The sequence below is a fragment of the Oncorhynchus nerka genome, linkage group LG14 (assembly GCF_034236695.1).
Source record: "Oncorhynchus nerka isolate Pitt River linkage group LG14, Oner_Uvic_2.0, whole genome shotgun sequence".
Classification (NCBI taxonomy): domain Eukaryota; kingdom Metazoa; phylum Chordata; class Actinopteri; order Salmoniformes; family Salmonidae; genus Oncorhynchus; species Oncorhynchus nerka.
This window is the reverse complement of record NC_088409.1, coordinates 16504761-16517957: the sequence shown is the minus strand read 5'-3', so window position 1 is coordinate 16517957 and position 13197 is coordinate 16504761.

Sequence of the window (13197 nt, the reverse complement as noted above, 5' to 3'; positions counted from 1 at the left end):
ACCATCACTCAGTACACCAACTATGGGCCCTGGTCAAAAGTAGTCCACTATATAGTGTGTGTCGGGATACAGCCCCACCCCTCCTTTACAGTAAATCTTTTCATTCAATTGCCCCTCCTTGTTGTTCACAACAAGCTTCCATTCCCTGTCACAAGGGAATTTATGGCTGATTTAAGATGAACTCTTCAACCCTGTTACGGTCAACCCCGTTACTTTATTTGGCATTCAATAGGCACTTACTATAGTCATTTATTTTTTTACCTCTTGAGATGGGAAAACATGTTTTTTATTAAGTTATTAAGTTTCTCGACATGACAGAATGTTAAAATTAGGGGAACTAAAATATACCGAAAAGAGACTCATTTTGTGGAACGACCAAGGCTGGTCATCAAGCATCTATTACTAAACAATGCCATTTTTACATATATTTTGTAGAATTGTATTGAGATAATGAAGTCAAATCTATTTACTAGTTTTGAGCTGAAAAGACATCAAGATAATCTGTTTTGCTTTAAGATTTATTTCAAGCCTTTTTTTAAGTTAAAATAAGGAAAAATCTGCCAGTGCATTAAGATCATTTGTTTTGTTAAGACATATTATTAAATATCTTGAAATAGGATCATTTATCTTACCCCACTTGTATCAAGCCTTTTCTTGGGTTAAAATAAGCAAAATGATCTGCCAGTGTACTAAAATAATTTACATTAGATGTCAAGCCAATGCACACTGTAAAGCCCATGGAGAATAAGAGCACCCAGCTGCCGACTGCACTGAGGCTAGAAAACCCTGTCAACACCGATAAATCCACTATAATTGAGAATTTCAATAAGCATTTTTCTACGGCTGGCTATGCTTTCCACCTGGCTACCCCTACTCCAGTCAACAGCCCTGACCATCCTACCGATTCTCGACTTTGGCAATGTCATTTACAAAATAGCCTCCAACACTCTAATATGGATGCAGTCTATCACAGTACCATCTGTTTTGTCACCGAAGCACCATATACTACCCACCACTGCGACCTGTATGCTCTCGTTGGCTGGCCCTCGCTTCATACTCGTCGCCAGACCCACTGGCTCCAGGTCATCTACAAGTCTTTGCTAGGTAAAGCCCCACCTTATCTCAGCTCACTGGTCACCATAGCAGCACCCACCCGTAGCACGCGCTCCAGCAGGTATATCTCACTGGTCACCCCCAAAGCCAATTCTTCCTTTGGCTGCCTTTCCTTCCAGTTCTCTGCTGCCAATGACTGGAACGAACTGCAAAAAACACTGAAGCTGGAGACTCATATCTCCCTCACTAGCTTTAAGCACCAGCTGTCAGAGCAGCTCACAGATCACTGCACCTGTACATAGCCCATCTGTAAATAGCCCACCCTACTACCTCATCCCCATACTGTATTTATTTATCTTGCTCCTTTGCACCCCAGTATCTCTACTTGCACATTCATTTTCTGCACATTCTCCCACTCCAGTGTTTAATTGCTATATTGTAATTACTTCGCCACCATGGCCTATTTCTTGCCTTACCTCTCTTATCCTACCTCATTTGCACACACTGTATATAGGTTTTTCTACTGTATTATTGACTGTATGTTTGTTTATTCCATGTGTAACTCTGTGTTGTTGTATGTGTTGAACTGCTTTGCTTTATCTTGGCCAGGTTGCAGTTGCAAATGAGAACTTGTTCTCAACTAGCCTACCTGGTTAAATAAAGGTGAAATAAATCAAATTTTTAAACAAATCTAAGAAATATTTAGGTAAAATCAACAGATTTTGCAGTGAAGGCCAACATCCAACAAGCAGCAGCCTCTGGCTGGAGAAACACAAGCCTATATAACTCATTCTAACAGTTCTCTTTAGTGTCACCTGAAAGTCAAGAGGATTATGATGCATGCATAGGCTGATCGTATCACTTCAGCAAGTTATAGGTTCATCAATCTAATTCAAAAAGATTGAGGGGAGGGTGAAATAGGGGTTATAATATTGAAGTAGTAGCCAATACTACAGTTCTGTAACTGCTATTTCAGTTGGACAGACAGTTCTGTGGTGGTGCTTGCCTCACATCTGAGCTTGGTAACAGGAGCCCGCCAAGCGCATACCAATAATAAACTGACCACAGCAGCCTCTAGTAATGGAGGCTGGCATCCTTCATGAAAGGACAACAATGAAACAGTACATTTGTCTGTATTTTGGCATTAGACAAGCCTTCCTGAGCAGGCACATACCTGGACTGTTGAGTAACGGTCATAAAGAAGGGTCATTTTTCTGTTCAAGAATGAGGAAGTATGAATTATGGTATTTGGAGATTAAAACAGCAATTAAGGGATTCACTATCAAAACATTATGGCATGTGGGCTCTATATATATGTCACTAAGACGAGGGTAGACCAAACAAAACACATGAGCTCAGGGCAACAGGGCTGTAACACAGAGACTGATGTCAGGGTGGGCCATCATTGGAAGTTACATGTTATATGCTCAGATTAGCTGATTTACTAACTGGCAGGGGTCAGGGAGATGAGACAAAAACAGAGGTGAACTCATATATCGCAAGTGTTGAGTAGAATGGAGAGAAATCACATTTCTAGTTAGCAGCTGTTAAAACACAAAACTATTTCACCATGGTTAATAAGAGAAAGCCCACTAAGGTTGTAAAATAACATGTCATAAAAGTGTTTAAGTTGTGGCCTGTGTGCTTGGTGCTGTATGCAGGGCTGGTTGGATGGAGCCACTCTGGGATTGTAGATAAGATGACTTCTAGCCAAAGAGGGACATATTCAAATATCAGTTTGTTGAAGGCAATTATTATTATTTTTTAAAGATTTCCAAATATAGTTATCAAATATGGTATATGATGAGCAAAATCAACATCATGCTTCCAGACTACTTTAGTGAGTCTATTTTGATGAGTTCACTATTTTGGCGAGTTCTCTATTTTAGAGAGTTCACTATTTTGGAGAGTTCACTATTTAGCAGAGTATATTTTGGTGAGTTCACAATTTTGTTGAGTCTGTTTTGGTGAGATCACTATTTTGGTGAAGTTAGCCCATCACTTTGAGAGACACACCTGTGCTCTCATGCATTAGTTAATATGAGATATGTTGTTTCACCAAGCCATGCCAGTGCAAAGGTACTTTCAGCCTCTGGCTGCTTGTAATTCATTATTGGGCCAACGTAGCGTCTACTGAAAGGGTTGAACTGACTCTGACCCATCTATTTGGGGAGATTTGGCAATGAAATCAAAGTAAAACAGAGTAATACTACTACTGCAGACCCTGAATGGGATTTTGAAGCAGGAGAATTGTTGAAGTTTACTTCAAGCTGTGATCCATTTGGACGTTACATGTCATTTATTTCTCCCCATTCATTAAGTCCTGCTCCTGCCACCTGAAATTCTAGAGATGGCTTTCAGGTTCGCAGGTTTTGACGGTTCGTTTTAAGGTTAATTCTCTTACCACCTGTGCTGAGTCGTTCTAGAGCTTTCCCACTGTTCTCTGTCTTCAAACTACATACTACAACAGTAGTTCTGGCCCTGGCCAGAGATCATTCAAATGGAAGCCTATAGTCAACATAATAAATGATTGAAAACATTCAAATGAGTCATAATGTGTTTAGAATGCTCAATAGCTGTTTCACAGTGATTTAACAAGACAAAAGAAAGAGTTGATTATGGGTCACCCAGGATGAAGGGTATTATAGTAGTGCACTATACGGAATAGAGAGCCATTTGGGAGGCAACCCATTACAGTGATACTGCTTCTGCTTGGTTATGTCCCTGTGTGAACAGTGTGTTATAGATGACCTACAGAGGGGATGGATATGGACATGCTACAACAACAGCCGCTACACTGAGTCTACAAAACATTAAGAACACCTGCTCTTTCCATGACATAGACTGACCATGTGAATCCAGGTGAAAGCTATGATCCCCTTATTGATGTCACTTGTTAAATCCACTTCAATCAGTGTAGATGAAGGGGAGGAGACAGGTTAAAGAAGGATTTTTAAGCCTTGAGACAATTGAGACATGGATTGTGTATGTGTGCCATTCAGAAGGTGAACGGGCAAGACAAAATATTGAAGTGCCTCTGAACAGGGTATAGTAGTAGGTGCCAGGTGCACCAGTTTGTGTGTGTCAAGAACTGCAACGGTCCTGGGTTTTTCATGCTCAACTTTCCTGTGTGTATCAAGAATGGTCCACCACCCAAAGGACATCCAGCTAACTTGACACAACTGTGGGAAGCATTGGAGTCAACATGGGCCAGCATGGAACCTTGTAGAGTCCATGCCCCGTCAAATTGAGGCTGTTCTGAGGCTAAATGGGTTGCAACTCAATTTTAACTTGAGTTAACTTTTACTTAACCAGGTAGGCCAGTTGAGAACAAGTTCTCATTTACAACTGTGACCTGGCCAAGATAAAGCAAAGCAGTTCGACAGATACAACAACACAGAGATTCACATAGAATAAACAAACATACAGTCAATAACACAATAGAACAAATCTATATACAGTGTTTGCAAATGAGGTAAGATACGGGAGGTAAAGGCAATAAATGGACCGTAGTGGCGAAGTAATTACAATTTAGCAATTAAACACTGGAGTGATAGATGTGCAGAAGATGAATGTACAAGTAGAGATACCGGGGTGCAGAGGAGTGCGTCCCATATGGCACCCTATTCCATAGTGCACTATTTTGGTACATAGCCTCTGCCTTCCCAGTACCAGGACTGGTTACCTTTGGAAGATGGAAAAAAAGTTACCAAAATAAAACAATAGAGCCATTCCTCCCCCTATTATATCATTCTTTACCAAAAATAAAACAATAGAGCCATTCCTCCCCTATTATATCATTCTTTACCAAAATAAAACAATAGAGCCATTCCTCCCCTATTATATCATTCTTTACCAAAATAAAACAATAGAGCCATTCCTCCCCTATTATATCATTCTTTACCAAAATAAAACAATAGAGCCATTCCTCCCCTATTATATCATTCTTTACCAAAATAAAACAATAGAGCCATTCCTCCCCCTATTATATCATTCTTTACCAAAATAAAACAATAGAGCCATTTCCTCATTATATCATTCTTTACCAAAAATAAAACAATAGAGCCATTCCTCCCTATTATATATTCTTTATATCATTCTTTACTTTAACAAAAATAAAACAAAAATAAAACAAAAATAAAACAATAGAGCCATTCCTCCCCTATTATATCATTCTTTACCAAAATAAAACAATAGAGCCATTCTCCCCTATTATATCATTCTTTACCAAAATAAAACAATATTATTATATCATTCTTTACCAAAATAAAACAATAGAGCCATTCCTCCCCTATTATATCATTCTTTACCAAAATAAAACAATAGAGCCATTCCTCCCCTATTATATCATTCTATTTATCATTCAAAAATAAAACAATAGAGCTATTATATCATTCTTTCCAAAATAAAACAATAGAGCCATTCCTCCCCTATTATATCATTCTTTACCAAAATTAGAGCCATTCCCCCCTATTATATCATTCTTTACCAAAATAAAACAAATTCCTCCCCTATTATATCATTCTTTACCAAAAATAAAACAATAGAGCCATTCCTCCCCTATTATATCATTCTTTACCAAAAATAAAACAATAGAGCCATTCCTCCCCTATTATATCATTCTTTACCAAAAATAAAACAATAGAGCCATTCCTCCCCTATTATATCATTCTTTACCAAAATAAAACAATAGAGCCATTCTTTACCAAAAATAAAACAATAGAGCCATTCCTCCCCTATTATATCATTCTTTACCAAAAATAAAACAATAGAGCCATTCCTCCCCTATTATATCATTCTTTACCAAAAATAAAACAATAGAGCCATTCCTCCCCTATTATATCATTCTTTACCAAAAATAAAACAATAGAGCCATTCCTCCCCTATTATATCATTCTTTACCAAAATAAAACAATAGAGCCATTCCTCCCCTATTATATCATTCTTTACCAAAATAAAACAATAGAGCCATTCCTCCCCTATTATATCATTCTTTACCAAAATAAAACAATAGAGCCATTCCTCCCCTATTATATCATTCTTTACCAAAATAAAACAATAGAGCCATTCCCCCCTATTATATCATTCTTTACCAAAAATAAAACAATAGAGCCATTCCTCCCTATTATATCATTCTTTACCAAAAATAAAACAATCATTTCTTTATATCATTCTTTACCAAAAATAAAAAATAGCCATTCCTCCCTATTATATCATTCTTTACCAAAAAATAAAACAATAGAGCCATTCCTCCCCTATTATATCATTCTTTACCAAAAATAAAACAATAGAGCCATTCCTCCCCTATTATATCATTCTTTACCAAAAATAAAACAATAGAGCCATTCCTCCCCCCTATTATATCATTCTTTACCAAAAATAAAACAATAGAGCCATTCCTCCCCCTATTATATCATTACCAAAATATAGAGCCATTTCAAAAATAAAACTCCCCTATTATATCATTCTTTACCAAAAATAAAACAATAGAGCCATCCCCTATTATATCATTCTTTACCAAAAATTCATTCCTCCCCTATTATATCATTCTTTACCAAAAATAAAACAATAGAGCCATTCCTCCCCTATTATATCATTCTTTACCAAAATAAAACATTCTTTACTTTAAAAATAAAACAAATTCCTCCCCTATTATATCATTCTTTACCAAAAATAAAACAATAGAGCCATTCCTCCCCTATTATTATAACAAAAATATCATTATTTCACCAAAAATAAAACAATAGAGCCATTCCTCCCCTATTATATCATTCTTTACCAAAAATAAAACAATAGAGCCATTCCCCCTATTCTTTACCAAAATATATCATTCTTTACCAAAAATAAAACAATAGAGCCATTCCCCCATTCTTTACCCTATATTATATCATTCTTTACCAAAAATAAAACAATAGAGCCATTCCTCCCCTATTATATCATTCCCAAAATATTATATCATTCTTTAACAAAATAAAAAATCCCCCTATTAAAACTATTATATCATTATTTAAAAATAAAACAATAGAGCCATTCCCCCTATTATATCATTCTTTACCAAAAATAAAACAATAGAGCCATTCCCCCCCATTATTTACCAAAAATAAAACAATAGAGCCATTCCTCCCCTATTATATTACCAAAAATAAAACAATAGAGCCATTCCTCCCCTCATTCTTTACCAAAAATAAAACAATAGAGCCATTCCTCCCCTATTATATCATTCTTTACCAAAAATAAAACAATAGAGCCATTCCTCCCCCCTATTATATCATTCTTTACCAAAAATAAAACAATAGAGCCATTCCTCCCCTATTATATCATTCTTTACCAAAATAAAACAAAGAGCCATTCCTCCCCTATTATAAACCAAAATAAAACAATAGAGCCATTCCTCCCCTATTATATCATTCTTTACCATTCTTTAAAAATAAAACAATAGAGCCATTCCTCCCCTATTATATCATTCTTTACCAAAATAAAACCATTCCTCCCCCCTATTATATCATTCTTTACCAAAAAAATAAAACAATAGAGCCATTCCTCCCCTATTATATCATTCTTTACCAAAATAAAACAATAGAGCCATTCCTCCCCCTATTATATCATTATTTACCAAAAATAAAACAATAGAGCCATCATTCTTTACCAAAAATAAAACAATAGAGCCATTCCTCCTCCCCTATTATATTATATCATTCTTTACCAAAAATAAAACAATAGAGCCATACCAAAAATAAAACAATAGAGCCATTCCTCCTCCCCTATTATATCATTCTTTAACAAAAATAAAACAATAGAGCCATTCCCTCCCCTATTATATCATTCTTTACCAAAAATAAAACAATAGAGCCATTCCTCCCCTATTATATCATTCTTTACCAAAAATAAAACAATAGAGCCATTCCTCCCCCTATTATATCATTCTTTACCAAAAATAAAACAATAGAGCCATTCCTCCCCCTATTATATCATTCTTTACCAAAAATAAAACAATAGAGCCATTCCCCCCCTATTATATCATTCTTTACCAAAAATAAAACAATAGAATTCCCCCCTATTATATTATTCTTTACCAAAATAAAACAATAGAGCCATTCCTCCCCTATTATATCATTCTTTACCAAAAATAAAACAATAGAGCCATTCCTCCCCTACTATTATATCATTCTTTACCAAAAATAAAACAATAGAGCCATTCCTCCCCTATTATATCATTCTTTTTACCAAAAATAAAACAATAGAGCCATTCCTCCCTATTATATCATTCTTTACCAAAAATAAAACAATAGAGCCATTTCCTCCCCTATTCCTCCCCCTATTATATCATTCTTTACCAAAAATAAAACAATAGAGCCATTCCTCCCCTATTATATCATTCTTTAAAAATAAAACAATAGAGCCATTCCTCCCTATTATATCATTTTACCAAAAATAAAACAATAGAGCCATTCCGCCCCTCCCCCTATTATATCATTCTTTACCAAAAATAAAACAATAGAGCCATTCCTCCCCTATTATATCATTCTTTATAAAATAAAACAATAGAGCCATTCCTCCCCTATTATATCATTCTTTACCAAAAATAAAACAATAGAGCCATTCCTCCCCTATTATATCATTCTTTACCAAAAAAAATTATTATATCATTCTTTACCAAAAATAAAACAATAGAGCCATTCCTCCCTACCAAAAATTATATTATATCATTCTTTACCAAAAATAAAACAATAGAGCCATTCCTCCCCTATTATATCATTCTTTACCAAAAATAAAACAATAGAGCCATTCCCCCCTATTATATCATTATTTACCAAAATAAAACAATAGAGCCATTCCTCCCCTATTATATAATTCTTTACCAAAAATTAGAGCTTAAAACAATAGAGCCAAAATAAAACATTATTTACCAAAAATAAAACAATAGAGCCATTCCCCCCCATTCTTTACCAAAAATAAAACAATAGAGCCATTCCTCTATTATATCATTCTTACAAAAATAAAACAATAGAGCCATTCCTCCCCCTATTATATCATTCTTTACCAAAAAATTTACCATTCCTCCCCTATTAAATTCTTTACCAAAAATAAAACAATAGAGCCATTCCTCCCCCTATTATATCATTCTTTACCAAAAATAAAACAATAGAGCCATTCCTCCCCTATTATATCATTCTTTACCAAAAATAAAACAATAGAGCCATTCCTCCCCCTATTATATCATTCTTTACCAAAAATAAAACAATAGAGCCATTCCTCCCCTATTATATCATTATTTATTAAAACAATAGAGCCATTCCTCCCCTATTATATCATTATTTAAAACAATAGAGCCATTCCTCCCCTATTATATCATTCTTTACCAAAATAAAACAATAGAGCCATTCCTCCCTATTATATCATTCTTTACCAAAAATAAAACAATAGAGCCTCCTCCCTATTATATCATTAAAAATAAAACAATAGAGCCATTCCTCCCCTATTATATCATTCTTTACCAAAAATAAAACAATAGCTATTATATCATTCTTTACCAAAATAAAACAATAGAGCCATTCCTCCCCCTATTATATCATTCTTTACCAAAAAATAAAACAATAGAGCCAAAAATTAGAGCCATTCCTCCCCTATTATATCATTCTTTACCAAAAATAAAACAATAGAGCCATTCCTCCCCTATTATATCATTCTTTACCTATTATATCAAAAATAAAACAATAGAGCCATTCCTCCCCTATTATATCATTCTTTACCAAAAATAAAACAATAGAGCCATTCCTCCCTATTATATCATTCTTTACCAAAAATTAGAGCCATTCCCCCCTATTATATCATTATTTACCAAAAAAATAAAACAAAACAATTATAGATTCTTTACCAAAAATTAGAGCCATTCCTCCCCTATTATATCATTCTTTACCAAAAATAAAACAATAGAGCCATTCCTCCCCCTATTATATCATTCTTTACCAAAAATAAAACAATAGAGCCATTCCTCCCCTATTATATCATTCTTTACATTATTTACCAAAAATAAAACAATAGAGCCATTCCTCCCCCTATAAAACAATATATCATCATTCTTTACCAAAAATAAAACAATAGAGCCATTCCTCCCCCTATTATATCATTCTTTACAAAAATAAAACAATAGAGCCATTCCTCCCCCTATTATATCATTCTTTACCAAAAATAAAACAATAGAGCCATTCCTCCCCCTATTATATCATTATTTACCAAAAATAAAACAATAGAGCCATTCCTCCCCTATTATATCATTCTTTACCAAAAATAAAACAATAGAGCCATTCCTCCCCTATTATATCATTCTTTACCAAAAATAAAACAATAGAGCCATTCCTCCCCTATTATATCATTCTTTACCAAAAATAAAACAATAGAGCCATTCCTCCCCTATTATATCATTCTTTAACAAAAATAAAACAATAGAGCCATTCCTCCCCTATTATATAATTATTTACCAAAATATAACAATAGAGCCATTCCTCCCCTATTATATAATTATTTACCAAAATATAACAATAGAGCCATTCCTCCCCTATTATATAATTATTTACCAAAAATAAAACAATAGAGCCATTCCTCCCCCCATTATATCATTATTTACCAAAAATAAAACAATAGAGCCATTCCTCCCCCCTATTATATCATTATTTACCAAAAATAAAACAATAGAGCCATTCCTCCCCCCTATTATATCATTCTTTACCAAAAATAAAACAATAGAGCCATTCCTCCCCCTATTATATCATTCTTTACCAAAAATAAAACAATATTCCTCTATTATATCATTATTTACCAAAAATAAAAAATAGAAATCAATCTTTACCAAAATAAAACAATAGAGCCAACCCCCCTATTATATCATTATTTACCAAAAATAAAACTAAAGAGCCATTCCTCCCCCCTATTATATCATTCTTTACCAAAAATAAAACAATAGAGCCATTCCTCCCCCCATTATATCATACTTTACCAAAATAAAAAATACATTAAAACCACTCTTTGTTTTGATTAAATAATTATTCAATGGAGATCTGTCAATTCCTTCTCTTCTGGTTCCATTTCCTTACAAGTAAGAATGTTTTTATATCCTCATATTAGGCTGCATAATTATATTGATGTGAGTAAATCTGTTTGTGAGCACCAAACCTGCAGCCAAGAAGGAATATTTAGGCAAGTAAGATTTAGGAGAAACTCAACAGATTTGGATAGATCCAAAGTAAACAGTGCTGATGAAGTGAAATTTCCAGTCATCAAATTGTGCAGAGAGAGAGAAAAAGAGAGAGAGAGAGACAGAGAGAGAGAGACAGAGAGAGAGAGAGAGAGAGACAGAGAGACACAGAGAGAGAGAGAGAGAGAAAGTGAGAGACAGAGAGACAGAGAGGGAGAGAGACAGAGATATAGAGAGAGAGAGACACAGAGAGAGAGACAGAGACAGAGAGAGACAGAGAGAGACAGAGAAGGAGAGAGACAGAGAGAGAGACAGAGAGGGTGAGAGACAGAGACAGAGAGAAAGTGAGTGACAGAGAGAGAGAGAGAGTGAGAGAGAGTTAGAGAAAGTGATTGACACAGAGAGAGAGAGAGAGAGAGAGAGAGAGACAGAGAGACAGAGAGAGAGAGAGAGACAGAGAGAAAGTGAGTGAGTGAGAGAGAGAGAGACAGAGAGAAAGTGAGTGAGTGAGAGAGAGAGAGAGACAGAGACAGAGAGAAAGTGAGTGAGTGAGTGAGAGAGAGAGACAGAGAGAAAGTGAGTGAGTGAGTGAGAGAGAGAGAGAGAGAGAGAGAGAGAGAGAGAGAGATAATCTATAAGTCTATAAGAATAGTAACAGAAACTCAACTGTAAGTGAATTAGATATTTTCAGCGACAGACAGGTAAGAAACTAAGTAGTGTGATATCCGAAATGAAAGAGGAGTAGAATGTAATCTGTCATTTGCCAAGGAGAGTAGATAGTGATATTTCTACCATGCTTTTCGTGATGTTCCTCATGAGGGAGACATGTCTGCAGGACGTCTCTCACCATGTCTGCCCTTCAAACTCAGAAAACCCCCACCGATAACCATAGAGCTGCAGGACATTTCAGCAAAGTTATACCAAGGGAAGAGGGTCAAAAGTTCACTTCAATACGAGATCCTTTCAGATTGTTACAGATGATACAATCAGTCTCTGTGGGCTGGATGGAGGGAGAGGGTGTTGGGGTGCTGTGGGCTGTGAGCTGCTCTGCTCCATGATTTCAGCTGAATAAACAGTGTATGTTCCACCGGTTTTGTCACAAATGGCACCCTTTACCCTATATAGTGCACTATGTTAGAACAGAGTGTGAATCAAAACTAGTGCACTATATAGGGAATAGGATGCCATTTGGGACACTACCCCAGTCTAAGCCATGTAGGGGTGGACCCGGACTTAAGGGCTTTGGCCTGTGCCTAACCTTTGTATTAATGCGCTTTAAACACCCTCATTTTATTGAATGTGAAAATATTAACGAAGAGGGTGAGGTACTTGCCTGAGGGGCATAAAGATTTGTTTAACTGGTACATATAGCTTAGGTGGATTTAAATGATTTCCACAAGTTTGACCCAGAGCCATATATACAGACTGGTTTGACCTAGTGCAGAACCCTGAGAGCCCTTCCCTGTACACTCTGAAGGAGAAAAGGGCCCCATAGAACCATTTTTGGTTCCAGTTAGAACCCTTTTTGGTTCAACATAAAACTATTTTGGGTTCCATGTAGAACCCTCTGTGGAAACGGTTCTACATGGAACTCAGAAGGGTTCTTCAAACGGTTCTTCTATGGGGACAGCAGAAAACCCTTATAGGCTCTATAGAACACCTTTTTTTACCAAGAGTGTACCTGGTAACTCTGTGTTTAGGGTGAAATACAGTACGTGACAATGTCTCACTGATATGTTAACAAAATGATTGAACTATGGATTGTGGTTTCATAAAACAACACTTTTACAGTTTGGTTTGTCATAGTTGTGCAAAACTTGACTATACCTGTTACAGTTTAGAAATACCTGAATATCTGAAAAAGCTAATTTTTCCCCTCATCAGAGTGAATTAACTTTCTCCCACAACTTTCAAGCCAAGGTAAATTTTCAGTAGTAGGGAAAATACACTCA